A 19,768-nucleotide genomic window follows, 5' to 3' on the forward strand; every position below is an offset into this window, starting at 1 on the left:
TACTCCACTGCATAAAAATTCACAATTGCAAATTAGCTTTATGTAAACGTTGCATTAAATCATCAATTCTTCTTCCATGCTCACCCAAATTTTTCGCGAAAACTACAATATCATCAAAATAAACAAACATTGATATACTTTGCAACCCAGTCAAAACCGTATTATTAACCTGTGGAACGCTGCTGGTGCGTTTTTTAATCCGAACGGCATACGATTAAATTCCCAATGTCCTTGTGGAGTTAAAAACGCTGTCTTATAGCTATCCTTTAGATCCATCTCAATCTGATGATATCCGGAAGCCAAATTGGACGCAGAGAAATACATTGAACCTCCTTATTGATCAAGAATATCAGTAATATTTGGTAATAAATAAGCGTCAGTAATAATTTTTTATTTCATTTTCTGTAATTAATAACGACTCACAATCTTTTATTACCTTGCGAATCTGGTTTCTTGGGCACGATCCAAACTGGATTTTTATAAGGTGACTTCGAAGGCCCAATAATGCCTGTGTCGAGTTCCTCTGCAATTTGCTTTCTCCTTTCTATTTTAAAAACTGTGGTGTACGATATTGTTTTATTGTTATAGGAATATCTGAAGTAGTACGTATTTTATGATTGTATACATCTGTTGACCCTAATGGTTTACTTGGAATATGAAACCGATCTGCATACTTGCGACACGTTTTCTTTCTTCTTCACCTAAGTGGCTCGATCTCAATAATTTTATAATTATCTTAAATCTTTTATCATTTTCACAATTTTCAACAATTGACAAAATTTTTTCCGTATTGATATCTTTCAAATTTAATTCATTAATATTCGATTGAGTTTCAATTTTCCAATTTTTATTCAAACATTCTTCGTGATTAATTTTAGCATCATGTATATTCTCTATTGACTGTATAAATAAAGTAGGAATCTTCAATACCACTTCATTCTCAGTCGTATCAAAAACTTGCATATAAGCATGACCATCATTAACACGTACTAAACAGTCTCCCAAAAATACGCCTTTACATACTTTTAATCTTGGGACATAACCTTCGACGATATTTTTATTTTTAACTTTTACGAAAAAAGTAGCAACTCACTACGAAGGGGAATATACATCACTCCATCTTTGACTCTATTAGCTCTTTCAAATAGGTATTTAACATGATCTATTTTCATCAGTTTCTTTTTATAAACGATTTTCACCCCATGAGTTGCAAAAAATCGAGATCCTACAAGACCTGCATGCGGAATACCTAAAGTATCGGGAATCATATAACATACAGTTCCTTTATTAAATACTTTTACACTTCTGAGTAACTTTATTGGTACATTTGCAATACCGTGCAATTGAACAATTTTACTTTTATCAATTGGCGTGGGATCATTTACATAGCTAAATTTAAACAAGTTCGGCGAAGCTCCCGAATCTATTATCATAATTACATCGTTATTCTTATTTATTTTGCTTACAATAATATATGGTACATCGTCTAAATTTTTTTAACTTCACGCCCATGATTAGTACTCGTTTTCAAATTAATTCAAATATCAATTGGAGATAAATAGGTCTGAGCACACTTTGTCTGTGCTGACATGATGAACTTCCCAATAATAATTCTTTATCACAAATTTCAATAGTCATGATCAATGTTCGTTGAAATCATCCAAGTATATGTGATATACACATTACTTATTCAATAAATACAATTTTTAATTGTTTACAACGAATTCATAGTGTTATAAACAATGCATGTTTGATAAAAAATATATTTAGTTGTGAACAATCATGTGTAGTCAGTATTGACTCAATTTTTGGATGGAAATGTTATTGTTCGACAAAAATATTTTAAATAGCGAATCTTTACATTTTTCGACGAGTTATTCTGTTATGAAACGAACGGCTTGACTGAATTCTCATAAATTTCACTCAGATCTTCCTTTTGATAATATCTTTTGAATTAATTTCAGTTGAAGTCGATATCTCAATCCGTTATAGAGATATCGAAAACGGAAAAAATGCTGATGTCCATGTATACGTACGTACACACACATAATTATAAAAATTGGTTAGTATGCTTGCAAATACCATGAAGCGTGGAAATATTATGAAAATTCAAATTTCACGAATCGACCCAATTTCAATAACTTCCTAATAGGAAGTCCATGTGAGGACTTTGCCACATGCTGCTCTATGTACCTATGTTCAAAGCTTTCCACGAACTTGAGAAGCGGATCAGAGCTCTCATAGATGTCATAAGCTAGGCCAATCACTAACCTGTCATGTAAACACTCCAAACTTAGTGATCCACGCCCTCCTAGATCACGGGGAAGGTATAGGCGTTGGACAGACGATTGCCGGTGATGACTTCGATGTAATGTTATCACTTTCCTCGTGATATTGTCCAGATCTTTAAGCTCTTTTCGGAACTATTTAAGAACTTCGAATGAGTGTAAGAAGACTGGGACAGCGAGCATATTTGTCCCTGCGACTTTGTTAGGACCTGATCATTCAGAGCCCCATAGTTTTTTAAGTCTCCTTATCATTGTTATGATTATAATAATTATTATTATCAATCAAATTGATATGCATTGAAACAATTGCTCCAAAAACATAGTATCAATGCAAACGCTTTAAGGATTAATGAGTGCTATTTATTGATACGTAAACAAGTTAGTATTATCATTATAGATAAATAAATTTCGAGTGATAATTTGGTTGGGTGAGGTTAAACATGGAAAAACTTAATTGCTTCCGTTTCGGAGAGCTATGGAGAGAACCTAGTAATCATGGAAATGATTGTTACTTTTGTGTTACGAAGACATTGGGATACAAAAAAAAAAATAAGGCAAGTATTATGTATGCCGATGTTCCGTCTGTTACTAAGCCGATTTTACATTCAAAAGATCTACCCCATCCGGTAGTTCGAGTGCAAATATATTAGATGACAATAACAGTGATGTTGAATTCAAGTCGATTTCTAGTGATTCTGACGAATTTTTACCTTAAGAAAACACTCCACATTTAATTAATCAGGCTAAATTAAATGATCTTATACAAGATTTACAGTTATCAAGATCCAAAGCAGAGCTTCTTGTCTCCCGCTTACAACAATGGAACTTGTTACTACCAGACACAAAAGTTACGTTTTTCAGAAACAGAAGCAAAGTTTACTCAGAATTTTTCAAGAGAGAAGGTGAATATTGTTATTGCACAGATATTCCGGGACTTTCTGAAGCAATGAATCAAAACTATGATAAAACAGAATGGCGCCTATTCATAGATTATTCGAAATATAGTCTCAAAGCTGTTTTATTACATAACGGAAATAAAAAACCTTCCATACCAATAGGACACGCAGTGAATTGTAAAGAGAGCTATGAAACGATGCGTACTTTGAGTGATTTAATAGAGTATAAAGAACATCAATGAAAAGTGTGCGGCGACCTCAAAGTCATCGGTATGTTAGTGGGATTGCAGGGTGGTTACACGAAGGACTGTTGTTTCCTTTGTTTGTGGGACAGTAGAGCGAAACAACATCATTATGTAAGGAAAGAATGGCCTGTTCGAAATGAGTATATTCCGGGCAAAATGAACATTAAACACGAGCTGTCGGTCGATCCAAATAACGTTACTCTGCCCCCTTTACACATCAAACTGGGGCTCATGAAAAACTTTGTAAAAGCGCTTGACAAAAACAGTGATGCTTTTCGGTACTTGCAAAAAATATTTCCAAACATTACAGAGGGAAAACTGAAGGAGGGTATATTTATTGGTCTACAAATCCGTAAAATTATGAAAGATTCTCAGTTTGAAAACCTTTTATCGGTTGAAGGAAAGTCTGCTTGGAACTCATTTAAAATGCTTGTAGAAAATTTTTTGGGAAATAAAAAAAGTGAAAATTATAAAGAAATTGTTGACAATTTATTGAGAAACTTTCATGATATGGAAGTGAACATGTCATTAAAGATTCACTTTCTACACTCTCATCTGAATTTTTTTCCTGAAAACTTAGGAAGTATGAGTGACGAACAGGGTGAACGTTTCCACCAAGATTTAAGGACTTTCGAAAAACGACATCAGTCGAACTCTCTAGTGAAAACCCAGACAACTCCTCAGACATGGACTAAATCACCAGTTAATCATCTATAGTGATGATTATGAACTCATCAGGCAGTCTACCTCTTGGAAGACATCCTCAGGAAGCTCATGTTTGTCCTCATCAGCACCTTCTCACAAAAGTCGCGAATGATGTCGGCTTCGACGCCTCACGGCCTCATGGACAGACACACACACAAGATCCATACATGAACAACTCGCTTGTGTCTGTGTGGCTGACGCCAACACAATGAAACTCCGACTACTCAAAAAAATCAGGCTACTCCTGGTGCAGAGACCAGTACAGGAAAACTTACAACTTTTCTGTGATCCTCTACTCATCAGTGAACTCCGTGTAAAATTTCCGTGAACTCAAGACTGTACAGACAATTCAAAGACTTTTATTGTGATTTTTCTGTTACTGTGATTTTAGTGTTTAATAAATCGTTAACTGTCACTGTTAAATAGTGTCAGTCAACTCATTTACACCGTTCAAAAGTCCCGACTGTTCTAGCATCCAAACATCCTAAAAAATACAGTCCACACAGAACAACTCTTCGAATAACTCTGGAGCAGTCGATTGAACGGTGTATCTTTTTTTTGTAATGTTCGGTCAACTCAACATATTTCTCGGACAATTCACGTTAAGTTCAATTTCAGTTATTTTATTCAATTTTAGTCAGTGTTTAGATATTTTCAGACAACTCAATTTTGTTTTGGTGCAAATAATGTTGCTTACAATACTTGTTTACGCATTCTTGTGCCCAGTGACACTCAGAATTGTTGTAGTGGTTCAGAGATCCTCAGCCTGATCGACTCTTAGTGTCTTGAAGCGTGCTTGCGAATTCTCTGATTGACCTTGCACGACTAAACAGCTGATTTTTTTCTGGTGTACTATTAAGTGGTTCAATCGAGTTTGTGATTTATTTAATATCACCAGTGAGTGTGTTGGCTCCTTAGAATAATTGGAGTGAATTAAATCAAGTTTCTGGTTATAAAAAGTACACCGTGCAGGTTAAGATTTACTCAGTGATCATTGAAGTGATCAATTGATCAGTTAATCTCAGTTTTTGTGACAAAGTATTGTGTTTAATTTCAGTCATCTCTCTAATGTTGAGTTGCGTAATCAATTACATGTCATTTTTGTGTCTTAGAGACAACTCTCAATGCATTAGTGTAATAGTTATGTAGAATTAGTCAGACTACTCAGTGTTGTGTTATCTCCAGTGCCGATAATCACGATTTTAGAAAACATCAAATTCACTTTAGACAACTCTGGTGATCTCTAATGATCTAAGTGATTGACTCAGTGATTGTGACCTTGTTAACCAGTGCTTCAGCATGTCAAATGACAAGAACTTCAGTGTACCAGCCAACTCACCGTGTGAGAACATATTCTCACAAGACAACTCACATCAGCAAGACTCAACTATGTCATCAGGCTCGTCAACTCATTCACCAGACAATTTATCACAACATGGGTCAAGATCACCATCTCCTGAATCACGATTTAGCATAACACAACGCAGGTTATCAGCTCAGATGGAACGCTTCTTTCACCTCATAAAATTAACTCCAGTCCACACAGTCCCGACTTCTCACTCAGCCAACTCAAAGTCAGAACAACTTGATTACCAATAATTTCACAAGTCAAATTATTAGTAGAAAGAAAATTGATGCAGAATGTTGAGCAATGAATAAGTCGGGAACAAGTGACGATGGATGTAATCTTAGACCGATTCTCAGTTATAATTGAACGTTATTATAATGATAACGTATATGATATAGAAGTATTAAGTAACGATTAACTCTCACAGGTTAATGGTAAGTTAAGAATTTGAAAAATTCATTAAAAAAAAGTATGAAATTATTTCATTATTTTTAGTTGGGAATGTTAATACTATGATATCGAAAATGGTGGGAAATAATAATTTTGACTCCGAAATTCCAGAACACACCCAAAAAAAAAGTACTCATCTCTTTAATCAATAAAAGTTAAAAATATCCTTATTATTCCTGCTGCACCAGAACAGTGATTTATCATTAGCAAGTGTCGGATTTGTTTCTAAAACAAAATAAAAATAGTGTGTTTGCCATGCAGTCATGTGATGTTGTGCTTAAGATGTTCTCAAGGAACCTTCCGGAATGCTGAAAATGAGATTTCAAATAAAAATTAATTTCGAAAATAATACGGCTTTTTTTCAACTGAATATGTACTTGATATTTGGTAGGTACATTTCAATTATATTCTTCATAATTATTATTTACATGCACATTTAGATAAAGAAAAAACCATTATAATTTGCAAACAAAGAATTATACTCTGCTAATAGATTTCTGCTAACCTTGATGCTATTTACATTACCTCATGCGATCGATGAGAATGTTTTCATACATTTCGAACTAAGTGATTCGAAAAAATTAGAAATTTTATTAAGGCCCAGCTGTGAACAAATTCTCTCTCTCAGAAAATTACTAGGAAAAAGTCATTGATAGATTACGTGGTCAAAAATAACTATTTTGACTTTTTTTTTTCTTTTTTCCTCCTTTATTTGTTCCGCCTCCCCTGCACTGAGCCACGAGACCATTGTACTGGGTCCAAAACATACGGTAAAGGCGGTCGTTGCATGCTTATGGTTGGTACAACCCGGTCTCATAACAGGATCATAGAAGCCTTTTCGTCCCAACCGTTGCAAGAATGGGTGCGTTGGTTCCAAGGTTCCCTTATAGGTGCTGCCTAGGTTCCCTTAGCCCCGAACATTCCTGAAGAGGCATCTTCTCTTCCTCACTACACCACCAGCACGCGGATTCCCGTCCACGTCCCAGCATCTTCATATGACGTTGAGTTAGCCAGTGCCCTGTGACGGCGCCCACGACTATTCTTAGTCTTCTTTTGTCTAGTCCGATCAGGTCCCTGCTACAATGAACATTTGTCCCCCAGCGTCTTTATAAGTTCCCCGGAAGCGGTAATCTCCACTCGGCCCTTGCCGCGTCTACCGCTAGCACCCATGCAGGCCAGCCTGTTAGCTTCGGTGCTGCCGCGTATACCGCAGTGACACGGTACCTTGAGCAGCATTATTTTGTTGCGGCCTGCCGCTTGCTTCAGAGCCCTTTTGCAATTGTCTACGAGTTTTGAACAGGTAGCCACCCACAAAAGAGCCTTTAAAGCAGCATAGCTGTCACTGCAGATATAGATATGCTGCCCAGTGCATTCCCTTCTGGTAATAAGCATTGCACATATCAGGATTGCGTATACTTCTGCCTGGAAAACGTAAGCGTCCTAGCCCAGGGTGCAGAATTCCCCCACCCGTGGTCCTCCGCACCAGATTCCAGCTCTGGCCTTTTCCCCTCTTCATCTCTGTTCCATCCACGTAACAAGCAAGCCTCTTGGGAGTAAGCGATTCCTCGACTTTCTCCATCCAGGTCCATCTGTCGATGAAAATGATTTCGTATCCGCGTGAGAACTCTAGCTTTTTAGGGCAGCGGTCGAACTTTTTGCCGCTGAGTCCCGCTGAGGCTAAAATCGTCGCATGTCCTGTTCGAAAGCTTCTCCACTGTCTATGACTTCTTAAGCGAATGACCGCCCTCCTCACTAACGCTTCCACCATAAGTTCCGGCGGAGAGATGCTCAGTAGGCAACCCATGGCTAGGGTTAGAGTTGTCCTTAAGGCTCCCGTTATACCCAGCAGTGCAGCTCTACAGACCTTATTTCACTGCCTCCTGCAGACGTCCTTTCTGACGGAGGTCCACCATACAATAGAGGCGTAAGTTAGTCGAAGAACGACAACAGGCAAGGTGCAGCCATTTTATTGTTTTCAGCTTCAGACCCCATGTGACGCTAAACATTTTTCTACAGGTCCAGGAGGTAGCCGTATCATTCTTTGTCTGCTTGTCCACATGTGCTCTCTAGTAGAGCTTCCTGTCTGAAGTTACCTCAAGGTAGCGCACTGTTTCCGAACATCTCAGCAATTTCCCAAAGATAGAGGGGGGCCTGAATTCAGTCATCTTTTCTCTTGTAAATAAGACCAGTTTAGTTTTGCTAGGATTGACCCTGAAGCCCACCTTTTTCAGGTTCGTAAAAAATTCGTCTACCACCAGGGTCCACAGCAGGTGAGATAGGACACCTCCTTGTGGGCAGCCCCTGGCAACTGCAGCTCTAAGTTCCGTACCTCCTAAACGGGCGATAGCTGTTCAATTGACGAGGAAGTTCATGATCCATCGTGCAAGCGTAGCGTCTGCTCCGAAGTTCTAAACTGCCTCGCCCATAGTTTCGAAAGGTGTGAGTATGAAGGTGGACCCTTCCTCGTGGGTATACCTGGTAACTCTGCGCTTCTTATAACGGGACAGAGGCTAAGAGCCATCATCACCACTACCTCTTTATATGTCTACAATCAAGGCGCCGACGTTAAATGGCAATGCAATTGCAAACATATTTTTCAGTTATTTATAAATGATACCAAGTATCATGGTAGAAACGGCACTCAGAAATTAAGAAGGGAGTTAAATAAATAAATAAATGTGTGTGTGGGAGAAAATGTGTCTTGAAAGAAAGAATGTAATATGAAAGAATGGCGAATGCGAAAATATACATAAAAAGCTACCAAGTATCATAGCAGAAACGGTAGAGATAAATAAGAAAATAAATACATAAATAAATTACTTCATCAATTAATGAGCAAATGAACAAATGAATAAGTAAAAAAATTAAATATAAACTTTTGGCATACTTTGGCAGACTTCCTAAATATCAAATGAATGAATAAGTAAATAAATGGATCCGAACCATGCTTACGATCGCAGGCTGTCACCTCAGGAGGTTAGCTGGTCCTTGCCATATTGCTGTACCAATCAAGTGAGACAAGAACAAATATCAAAACATGCGGAGATTGAAAGCTGAAGCAGGGTAGTGAGGTTCTCTCGGGGAACGGACGATCTAGCGTGCCCCTACCCCCGGAGAGTTCTGAGCTGCTTTGTTGTCATGATGTAGGTCTCTTAAAAAAGCATGTCGATATTGAGTTCTGAATAACCCAAGCCACAGTCGTCGGCCAGTGCGGAGTGTAAGGATCTAGTCCACGGAGGTGGCTAGAGAATCGAACGCAGACCCGATTGCTGCCCTTAGGCAATAGCAAATAAGAGATTAAGCGTAATCAATACAACAGCCGCAAGTAAAACCGGCCCCATTCGGAGTCTGCGGCGGGGCCATTACTTACGTGTGAGGCCAGAAAGGCTGCAAAAGACAACCAGAATCCACACCAATAACCAGAATGAATTAAGAAGACGACCCTAAAACTTGGACATCCCAGCACCCGCAAAGGTCTGAAACGTTGGACAGGGTGCCCGGTTGACGTCACGTACGCTGCCTTCTGGCGCTTTTGCTAACAGCTGCTCTCCTTACCTGGCCACGCGCACGCGATCCGTCCATTCCTAGCGCGTCGCGATACGAGCTTGCCCAGTCAAAGGAATGTCTTGTGCTCCTAAATCGACTGGATGCGCGAGTAAACTCAATAGGCAGGGTACTCTGAATCCGTAAATGCTCAGTGAGCCTAACCCGACCAAAAATGACCCCCGGGTCCCGCATTCTAAGCATAGAAAAGGTATCTTTTGACCTCTCGCCATGGAAGGCTGCTGTCAGGGCTCGGGAACGGGTCTCCGCAGAGATGACCGATACCAATAATAATAATGGCGATGCTGCCTATAATCACAATTATAATTATAATAATAATGATTATAACCAAAACATTACGGCATGCGGACCACAAGACAACCAAGACAGTGTCAGCACCGTCCCGACTCCGGCTGGTCGGGTGCCATCCCAGAATACCGCAAAAAATGCCGCCATTAGAAGTACAGACAGACAAACTCCATCTTCTCCAATTAAATCGCTATCTCAACATTAAATCCACGAAAGAAGCGTTTGCACTTGTGAAAGAAAAGCAACTGGATATACTGTTATTACAGGAGCCCTACTCCACGAATGTCGGTTAGCAAGGCTACGCAGTTAGAAGATTTGGTCAAGTTATAGTCGCCGCAAAAACCCATAAACTAGAAAAACCCAAATCGGCTATTATCGTGGTTGACCCTTTTCTTAAGATGCTCTACATCGATGAGCTCTGCACGCTGTACGTGTGCCTTTATTAAGGGGCTTGGTTACTCGTTTTACGCTATTTTACATTACTTCCAGCACAAGGACCTCATCGAAGTACACACCGAACACTTATGAAAGGTCCTGACGACTCTTGAAGGCAAGCAAGTTGACCGTAGCTACTCAGGGGCTGTTACAAATGGCATAGCAGATGGTCAGTCGAAAGAGAGTGAGTTCAGGGGTCAGATCACATAGCCATCGGCATCCAGCTTGGTCAAAGTGGAGTGCTGGGAGAAACATACACGGAGGCAACCCGACGGTTCAATGTCAAAGCAGCTGATTGGGAAACTTTCGGTAAGTTGATGCCCGAGCTAGAAAATACACTTTTCGCTGAAACATTGCTGGATTCTCCAATGAACATTGATGGATTTGCTGACACTCTCGCAAATCGTTAACGGATCTTTGCGAAAAATCCATGCCGCGTCGGAAAGTACCAAGGAAAGCGAATCCCTGGTGAAACAACCATTTGTCTCGATTAAAGCGCGGTGTATGTAGGCTGCGCCATAGATTCCAATGTATCACGAAGCTTGGTGCAGATACCCACTGAATTACGACGGCGAGACTCCGATGCCGCCAGCAGGTAAGAAAGTACTCCAAAGAAATTAAAAGAGCAAAAACAGAGAGCTGGAAAAACTTTCTCACAACCCACGGAAACGAGGAAAAGTGGGGCGTGGTATACAAGCTTGCGGCCGATAAGATTCGAGCCGAAAAAGTCATGAATGCGCTCCGCACCAAAGAGGGTGGTGAGACCCTGGGCTTCAAGGAAACAGCCGAGCGATTGCTGGCAGTACAAGTACTTGATGACCACCCGGAAAAGGATACAGATGAACAGAGCAGGATAAAGATAAACGCTCTCAACCTACCCAGCACAGACGATGCAGAACCGTTCAACAAAGAAGAACTAAAGCAAGTCGTCCGAACGCTTAAGAATGGAAAAGCTCCAGGACTAGACCTGCTGGAAGTGGAGGTCGTTAAACGTGCAATCGCGTACCTCCCAGAAAGATTTCTGGCACTATTCAACGAATGCTTGACTCAAAGTATCTTTCCCGACAAAGATGTAGCGGACCCTAAATCATACCGTCCTATATGCCTTTTATCAGTACTAGGTAAAATCTTCAAAAGGCTTATAAAAATTCGGCTTTCAACTAGCGTCCTCAAACAACGAAACATTTCAGATCACGAATATGGATCAATGGAAGGGCGATCAACGGTTGATGCGATACTGACGGTGCGAAGAGCGGTGCAAGAGTCCACGGAACGTAACAAAATTACTTTACAGATCGTACAGTTAGCCTATCATGGGGAACTGGCTCAGTCACAAAAGTGGCCACGCCTAAATGCGCTCAGGGATCTGTGCTTGGCCCACCGTGCTGGAACATTACGTTCGATGGTCTATTGAAAACACTTGATCAATCTGAACATGGAAAACACTATGCATCGTACGCAGACACTCTAATTGTCATCATAGATGGCAATTCTAGGGAAACCCTTGAAGCCAAAGGACAGGCAGTTGTTGACACAATACTCACTCGGTGCAAGAATGCCAAGCTAGAGTTATCAAAAACCAAGACGGAGGCAATCTTTCTGAAGCGAGAAATAAAACTTAGAGGTAAGAGGAATTATAGGGATAAAAACAATCCCGACTACCGAGAATATAAACCACACCTTACAAGAAAGGAAGACAGGCATGAATGTAAACCGCCTAAGATGACTATAGAGGATAAGAGAATAAAGTACCCAGAGGTAGTTAGGTACCTAGGGGTCTGGTTCGGCAGAGACCATAACATATCTATACATATTTATAAAAGACGGGCGCAAGCGGAAAAGCTATTCCATAAGATGAGACGCCTTTCGCGAATGCGTTGGGGACTTACTTGTCACACTTGTCTAACTATATATAGGGGTCGCTCCCTGCCGGTGATTGCTTATGCTTCTCCGGCATGGAGTGATTTGTGTGATGCTGAAGATTAACTGACGCTTGGGGCCGCACAGAGGAGCGTCTTGGGAGTTGTCGCGCCGCTCGCGCATCTACCCAAAGAGACAGCCTCTGCGTGGCGGTGAGCATCCCGCCTATACGCATACCGATCGGTAATCTCAATGCACGATAATGAACCTTAAGTTGCAAACACTAAAAATACGGCAGGCAGAATGGGATGCATCTGAGACGGGCCGCAAAACATGCCATTATTTCCCAAACATAGCAGACAGGCTTAATGATAAATGGATACGCCTGAACATCTTAATGACGCCAATATTCACGGGACAATATGCCACCGAAACAGACCCAACCTGCCTTAATTGGTGTAGGAGAGATGATGACACAGTAGATCACTTTTTGTTACACTGTCCCACATGTAGAGACGAACGCACGAATCTCATATCGGTCATACGTTCGAAAACGAACATTGACCTCAGCTCAACAGGGCCTGAAATAGCGCCAAAGTTTGTCCAAACAAAGGACACATGTAAAGCTCTCGAACAATTCGTCAAGAGATGCGCGGAAGAAAAATTGCTCGAGGAAGTTAGAAGAATCCGCGAGGGGGTAAGAGAAAAGAGGAGGGTAGCGCGAACAGGAGCAGCAATGCCCAATACACAGAACCCTCCGCCCCGCAGAAATAGTCGGTCGTTGCCAGCACCGTAAAAACATAGCTCGTAAACTTCATTGATCCACACTTGGGTGTTGTCGGAGCACCTAGGCACAGGTTGCAGGTCTGCAACCTTCGCAGAACACCTGCAACTTGGGGATAAAACGGATCGGAATTTTTCACTCAACAACAAATAATAATAACAACCTAATAATGAATTTCTATATATTTCAGGAAACATCCAACATCGACCATTTTCCTTTCTTTCAGCTTTTGACAATATAACGGTGCTTCCCTCACACCATAAACAATTGGGGCCGCTGACCAAAGCGGATAAAACTGGTACTACGGGAGACTGAAATCCAAGCCGGCATCCGGAGCTGCAAAATCAAAAAACGATATGCAGAGAGCCGGGTGTTTCCGGTCAATTGAGGTTGGACTCGTAGTGGTATGTTGCAAGGCCTTGGGCTAGATGCGTGTATCCTCGTGCCTTTCTAAAAGCGCAAGAACATTGCATCTAAAGTAACGCTGTTACTCGAAGTAGAGTCATCCCCAGAGTTATGCCCTATAAGGCGAGGTACTCAAACAAAATATTCTTCTCGGGACAGGGAAACGAGGCTTTTAATTGGTGACACAAACCCTAAAAGATCATAGATATGAGCTACTTCTGAACGAATAAGGCGTTTTGAATATGTTGACTCATGAATGACTGATTTCGGAGAGAATGTGGATGTGTCTGAACTTGGCTACCATTCAAGTCCAAGAATTTTTGTAGTGCAGTCTTCGAAAGTGATTTTCTGTTGATTGACTGATGATTGTGACGTTTTTGGAAGAAGTGTTTGACTATTTAATTGCCATTTTGCAAGGGGGAAGCTGCCCGCCTTACACAAGTTGATTGATTCTTTTGGAAAATCTGCACCTCCGACTATGTCGTCAACTTACCAGTCTTTTATGATTGTCTGAGTTGCTTTTGAATATTTATGGCCTTCATCTTCTACTTATTGCAGTGACACAAGAACAGCTAGTTAAGAAGCTGATCTAGTGCCGTAAGTTACTGTTGTGAGTTGATATGGAATGATTTTGTTGTGATTGTCTAGCCAAAGAATTTGTTGGAGCTTTCAATCTTGATGATAAACCATTATGTAAAGATACATTCTTGTTATGTCAGTCGCAAATACGTATTGATGTTGACGAACCCGAAGAAGTATATCGAAGATGTCTAATTGAATTGTAGCTCGAGTATGAGTTCTCTCATTTAATGAGATTCCAGTTGACGGCGGGCTGGATCCATTAAAGACTACTCTGAGCTTGGTGGTAGTGCCACTACAGTTGTATAGGAGGTCCCAAGAGCTGAAGGTGAAGAAATGAGGGGAATTCTAACAATGTATCGTCCTGATGAATGTTTAATGCTGTTAACTCCTTCATTACGTGAGCTCTAATGTGTATTGAATGACTGGATAACAGTGATTGTAGCTCACAAAAGATTACACTTTTTGTTTGAGTGAGTTTGGAACTTCCCACTTCTCTTATGTTGATTGTCAGATGGTGTTTTCTCAGTTGCAGCAGATTGGCTACTTGAGAGGTGATAAATGTTAGCTCTGATCGAGGATCTATAAGCACTCGTGCTATACAACTCCCTAAATGTAAATTTGCTCTGAATTTTGCTGTTGCTAACAGCATTGGATCATCATGCAGATGACTCGGAATAGTTTGACTTGAGCAGATTGCTCTAGTCGATGATTATTTATTGAGTTGAATTGATGATTTAACATCACTTGATTGTTGATTTGGTGTCCTATTAGCACCACTAGTTGAATGTTGATTGATTGTCTTGTCGTCATTTTGACCTTTTGATTGTCCTAGATGATTGTGCTGCTTCTGAACTTGTCCTTTGGACCCGCCTAACTGAACCCTTAACCTTAATAATCTTAAGTTGCTATGATTATTAGTGAAAGGCATGCAGCTGCATGCCCCCAATTCAACATTAAGCAGCTTATGGGAAAATCTAAGCATCGTCTTAGACGTGCATAGACATGCAGCTACATATCCTCAATTCAAGATTAAGCAGGTTTCTTTGATAATTTATTAAAAACAGGCATGCAGCTTAGTGCTCCTTCTCCAATTCAAAGTCGAGAATCTATCAGTCACGTTTCAATCGTGAGTGAAATACAATCATTGTAAACTAGTTGTTAAATTTATCTATCATCATTTATCTGACATGGCTTCTTTACCAAAAAATAAGTGTCATCTTCGTCAATCAGCAGATTGCTATGTATATATAGCAGAAAAAATAGCATTTGAACATGATGTGGACTTGAGACCATCCGGATATTTATGGAAATTCCTTAAAGAAGGATTGTATATTGGGTTTATTCGATCCAACTGTGGAAACCATACTGCAATTGGTATAAGTAAATCAACTAGTGAGTTTGATGTAGAAGGAAAAGTACATGAATCTCTGGCATATGCTTCAAAAAAAATTGTAATACAATTGAACAATTTAAATATTGAAGAAAACTTCAAGAATTGAAGTCTTGAAGAAGATTTTAAGATACTTGAAGATCAAAAAATAGATTCTCTACTCAAAGAAGGCTATGGCGCGTTGAGAGCCTACATTGATACACATCTTGAAATGCTCTCTGATAAAGATATAACATCTCGATTCAGTAAGGATGAAATAAAATCATGGATTGTCGACTTTTGCTATGGGTGTGAGCTGAAGGAATGCTTCATAACACAATTATGGGCATTATGTACCAAACATCGCTATAGATACAATTTTATATGGGATTCAATAACAGTATCATCAGGCAAAGTGTGCATAATAAAAATGGAAAATGAGTATATGGATTTCAATGATATGGAAAACGATAGTCGAAGCTCTAGGAATCAGTATATACAGGAGAAATGATATGCTCACAATTGAAAATTCAGAGGAAATTTCATATACCGCTCATAAAGCTACAGCATACGCTGCATAAAAAAATAATTGCACAAATAATTGATCCAGAAGCAGCTAAAACTACGCCTAACATTCTTCAAGATAATGAAATTGAACGCCTGAATAAAGATAATATGCTTAATTAGTACATCGATGAGCATCCTGAAGTTCTTCTAGACGAGGATATGAGACGTGTCTATGAAACTAACGGTGTAAAACCTCATTGGTTCGCTGCAATAATGTAAATTTAAGATTTAAACATGTTATCACTAATAAATTTATATATGTTCAATGTTTTTTCTAATGAACTACTAGTCTCACAATTCGGGAGCTATTTAATTCATGTTTTTAAATAAACAAATTCCTTTGAAATTTTTTCTCGTTTTCGAAAGTAGGAGGTCTATAACTATCTAACAACAATCGAATGTCCATCGTAATGATCCTTAATTTATCTTAAGAATGATGTATCAGTATTTCTGAAACTCTCAGTCGAGTAAGATCATTCTTTCATTTACAAAAAAAAATGCTGTTGGGGTAAACGTACAAGGTTATACCTTTATGGATAGTGAGTTTGTTGATAAAGAATTTTCCATCATCTCTTTGAATAATTTCCAAGATAAATCATTAACGTGCTGTGTTGTTTCAACCTCCAAAAAGTTTTGCATCTTTAGAGTGCAATTATCAAAATCAAATTTCATGGGATACTTATGCTATTCGCGGAATTGATTGGGGATGTGGTGAAGTTCCATATAATCATTTAAAAAAAGTCATAACGAATGCATTACAAAATGCAACATATATTTATGTTGCTGATGCTTACAGAAAGATTTTTTCCTGAAATTTTCAACATCAAATCAAGTAATAATTGATATTTCAATTTTTGGATATGGAACATCGGGTATAACATCAGCGCACAAACTTGAATGTTGTACATATGATACAAATCATCGGAAAAATATTTCCAATGAACAAAATATGTATCGTTTGTTCCAAGTCCACTGTAAATATAGTCAAAAACATCTACACTTTGAAGAATACACGTTTCCATATGATTGTGCCAGACTCGCTGTACAGATGCAATGGTTCTATATAGATAAATTCATAAACTTAACATCAAGACAAAATTTTCTATCCCTACTGTATTTAAACTCAAGGAGTATAGCTCAGATGGAAACCGAGGACATTTTCGAACTTGGCAGAAGTTTTTAAATTTAAGAAAAGATTGTTTGATATGTAATAATGCTAAAAATCAATTTGTATAAGAAAAAACAATTGAATAAATATTATGTAAAGATAAAAATTATCTTCTTCTTCTCATCTCCTAATACTTATTATACATAGATATATAAAAGGAAATAAATGAGGTTCTTTTTTTTATAAAAATGATAAAACATAAATATGGTTACATAGACTTTTTATTTAATCTTTCACAAATGTTAAAATGAATTATAAAATATACAATACTTTTTACTCATATGAAATTATACTTGTATAAAATTATTTGATACTGGTTAATAAATTAAATAGTTGGAGACGTCTTTTTTTGAGGTTAACTGCAACAAAAAATTAAAAAAAAAAACATAAGTTATTTAAAAATAAATTTTTTTATAGCAAATAAAATAAATTTTAAATACTTACAATTGATTTTAAGACAGAAACATATTCATAAAATAATTCAAATGAGTTACATCCAGTCCCATAATATTCCATGGATGAATGATTATCCGTGCATGGCTTTTGAAAATCGAGCAATTTTTTTCATTATCCGCCAATACTTTGACAATTCTCTTTGGCAGGAAAACTCTAAACTCATCATCCAGAGTTGCCACAGCAGTATCACCGTACTTGGTTGCAATCGAATTTAATTCCGTCACTTTATATCTTTTGGATAATTCATTTTCTTTGTTTCGAAGATTTGTTCGGCCGAGTTGTTGAATTCTGATAGATCCATTGTTGTTCACAAAGAAAAAAGATATTCTTCAGCTTACAAAGATTATAAAACATCGAACAACTTTTTGTTTGAGAGTGATTTTTTAACCAAAAAGTCTTAGTATTTATAGCACTTTTCACCCCAATTTTATCCCTACTATTTTCAAAATTTACCCTCTCTTTACTTACTAAAGTTTTCGACTTTTTCTGCCCCTACGTATTTAGGAAGGTGTTGATGAACTTTCAATGATTTTCCATCGGGATTTATCAACCGTTATCCCTACGTCTTTCAAAATTTACAGCTTCTTCACCAACAGATTTTCATTTTCCCTCATCCCATGCATTTTGGGAGGAAGCGTTGATGCACTTTCCAATGATGCCTCATCCTATGCATCGGCTTTTCCCTTATCCTGCACACTCGAGGATGGAGGGAGGGTGTTCACATCTTAGAGATCATTGGCGTTCTGCTCTTATGAGAAATGTTTGTGGGATGCACCTTTTAAACATTTTATATATTTTCTAATAAATATGTTTAATGTGTCGAATAAATTTTTTCATATCTAAACGAGTGGCTGAACAAAGATCAAAATACGTATATAACCATCATGCTACACAATTTTTACTCAGTCGAAATGAGTGAGTATACGATGAACTTCAAGCGGATTAATAATCTCTACGATCGCTTACTCTTACAATGAGAGTCAGTTTGTCGTTATTTTAAGCAACAAGAGCAGTGCGATGGAGATAAAGTTAGACGTTGGCTAGATTTAGCAACTAAATTTTTAATATTAGTGAGGAATAATTTAAAATATCCATCATTACCATTATCTCAATAGTTTGATCTTTCAAACATTGTTGTGAGAGTTAAACTCGCATCTGAAGAACTTGGAGATTTAATACCGAAAATCCATAAAGGTTATAATTCTTTTGAAAGTGTTCACGAGGAACTTGAAAAACTAGTGAGTAGTGGTGTGATAAATAATACATCATCTGCAACAACAACAACATCTTTAAGATCAACTTCATCTGCTGCGACAATGACAGCGTCCTCAAGAGCAGCATCATCGACTTCATCATCATCATCATCATCGTCACCTTTATTATTGGCGGCAGTACCATCAACATCATTATCATCAACAGCAACATCATTATCGTCAGCAGCAGTATCTACCGATCTCAAATGGACTGATCTGGACAGCGCTTCCAAAAATTGCCCAAGTACTCATATAATAAGAAATCCTGAATTTGAATATTTAAATTTAAGAAATTTTCTCGAAGAATGTGAAGAATTAATAACTAATAAAATTGAATATTATCAATCATTAAAAACCTATTTGCTCGTAAATTTTGAATTAGCTTGCACATTTGAAAATATAAAACGAGAATCGATAGTGAATGAAAAAAAGCATTTTCATACAAAAAAAATACAAGTACTTATTTCAACGGAGTTTTCAGATCATTTTTTAAATTATACTATACCGCGTTTATTGAAAGATACAGAAGAGTTCCAAGAACGTGACTCTGGGTGGTCAATGGTTAGAATCGATAGCTTACAGATAAATATTAATAGGTATACACCTTTGGAAGGATCGGGATATATAAAAAGAAGTAAAAAAAAAAATAAGTACATATTGTGATCTTCCTAGTTTAATATAAAAAAAAACAGCTGTTTTAAACATAAAAATTGAGACTGATGAATACTGTTTTCTCTGGTCAGTTCTCGCTTCGGTACATTGCGTATCAAACGCGTGAACAAGTAATCGTATATCAAATTATAATGAACATTTTTATACTTCAAAAATAACAGGAATCTCCTTTCCAACACTATTGAGTGATATTTGTCAATTCGAGAAATTGAATGGTTTAATTATTAATGTTTACGGTTTAGATGATGATAATAACATTGCACCGGTTTATTTAAGCAAATATTATGATACCAATAAAAATTGTATTCATCTTTTGATTTCTGAGATAGGAGTAGATGAAAATAAAAAACCAGTTTACCATTACTCGCTTATTAAATCTCTTTCTCGTTGAGTATCAAGTCAACTATCTAATCATAATGGGAGTATAGATCTT

Source organism: Chelonus insularis, unplaced genomic scaffold, assembly GCF_013357705.1.
Source record: "Chelonus insularis isolate UGA/USDA-ARS -01 unplaced genomic scaffold, ASM1335770v1 contig_27_pilon, whole genome shotgun sequence".
NCBI lineage: Eukaryota > Metazoa > Arthropoda > Insecta > Hymenoptera > Braconidae > Chelonus > Chelonus insularis.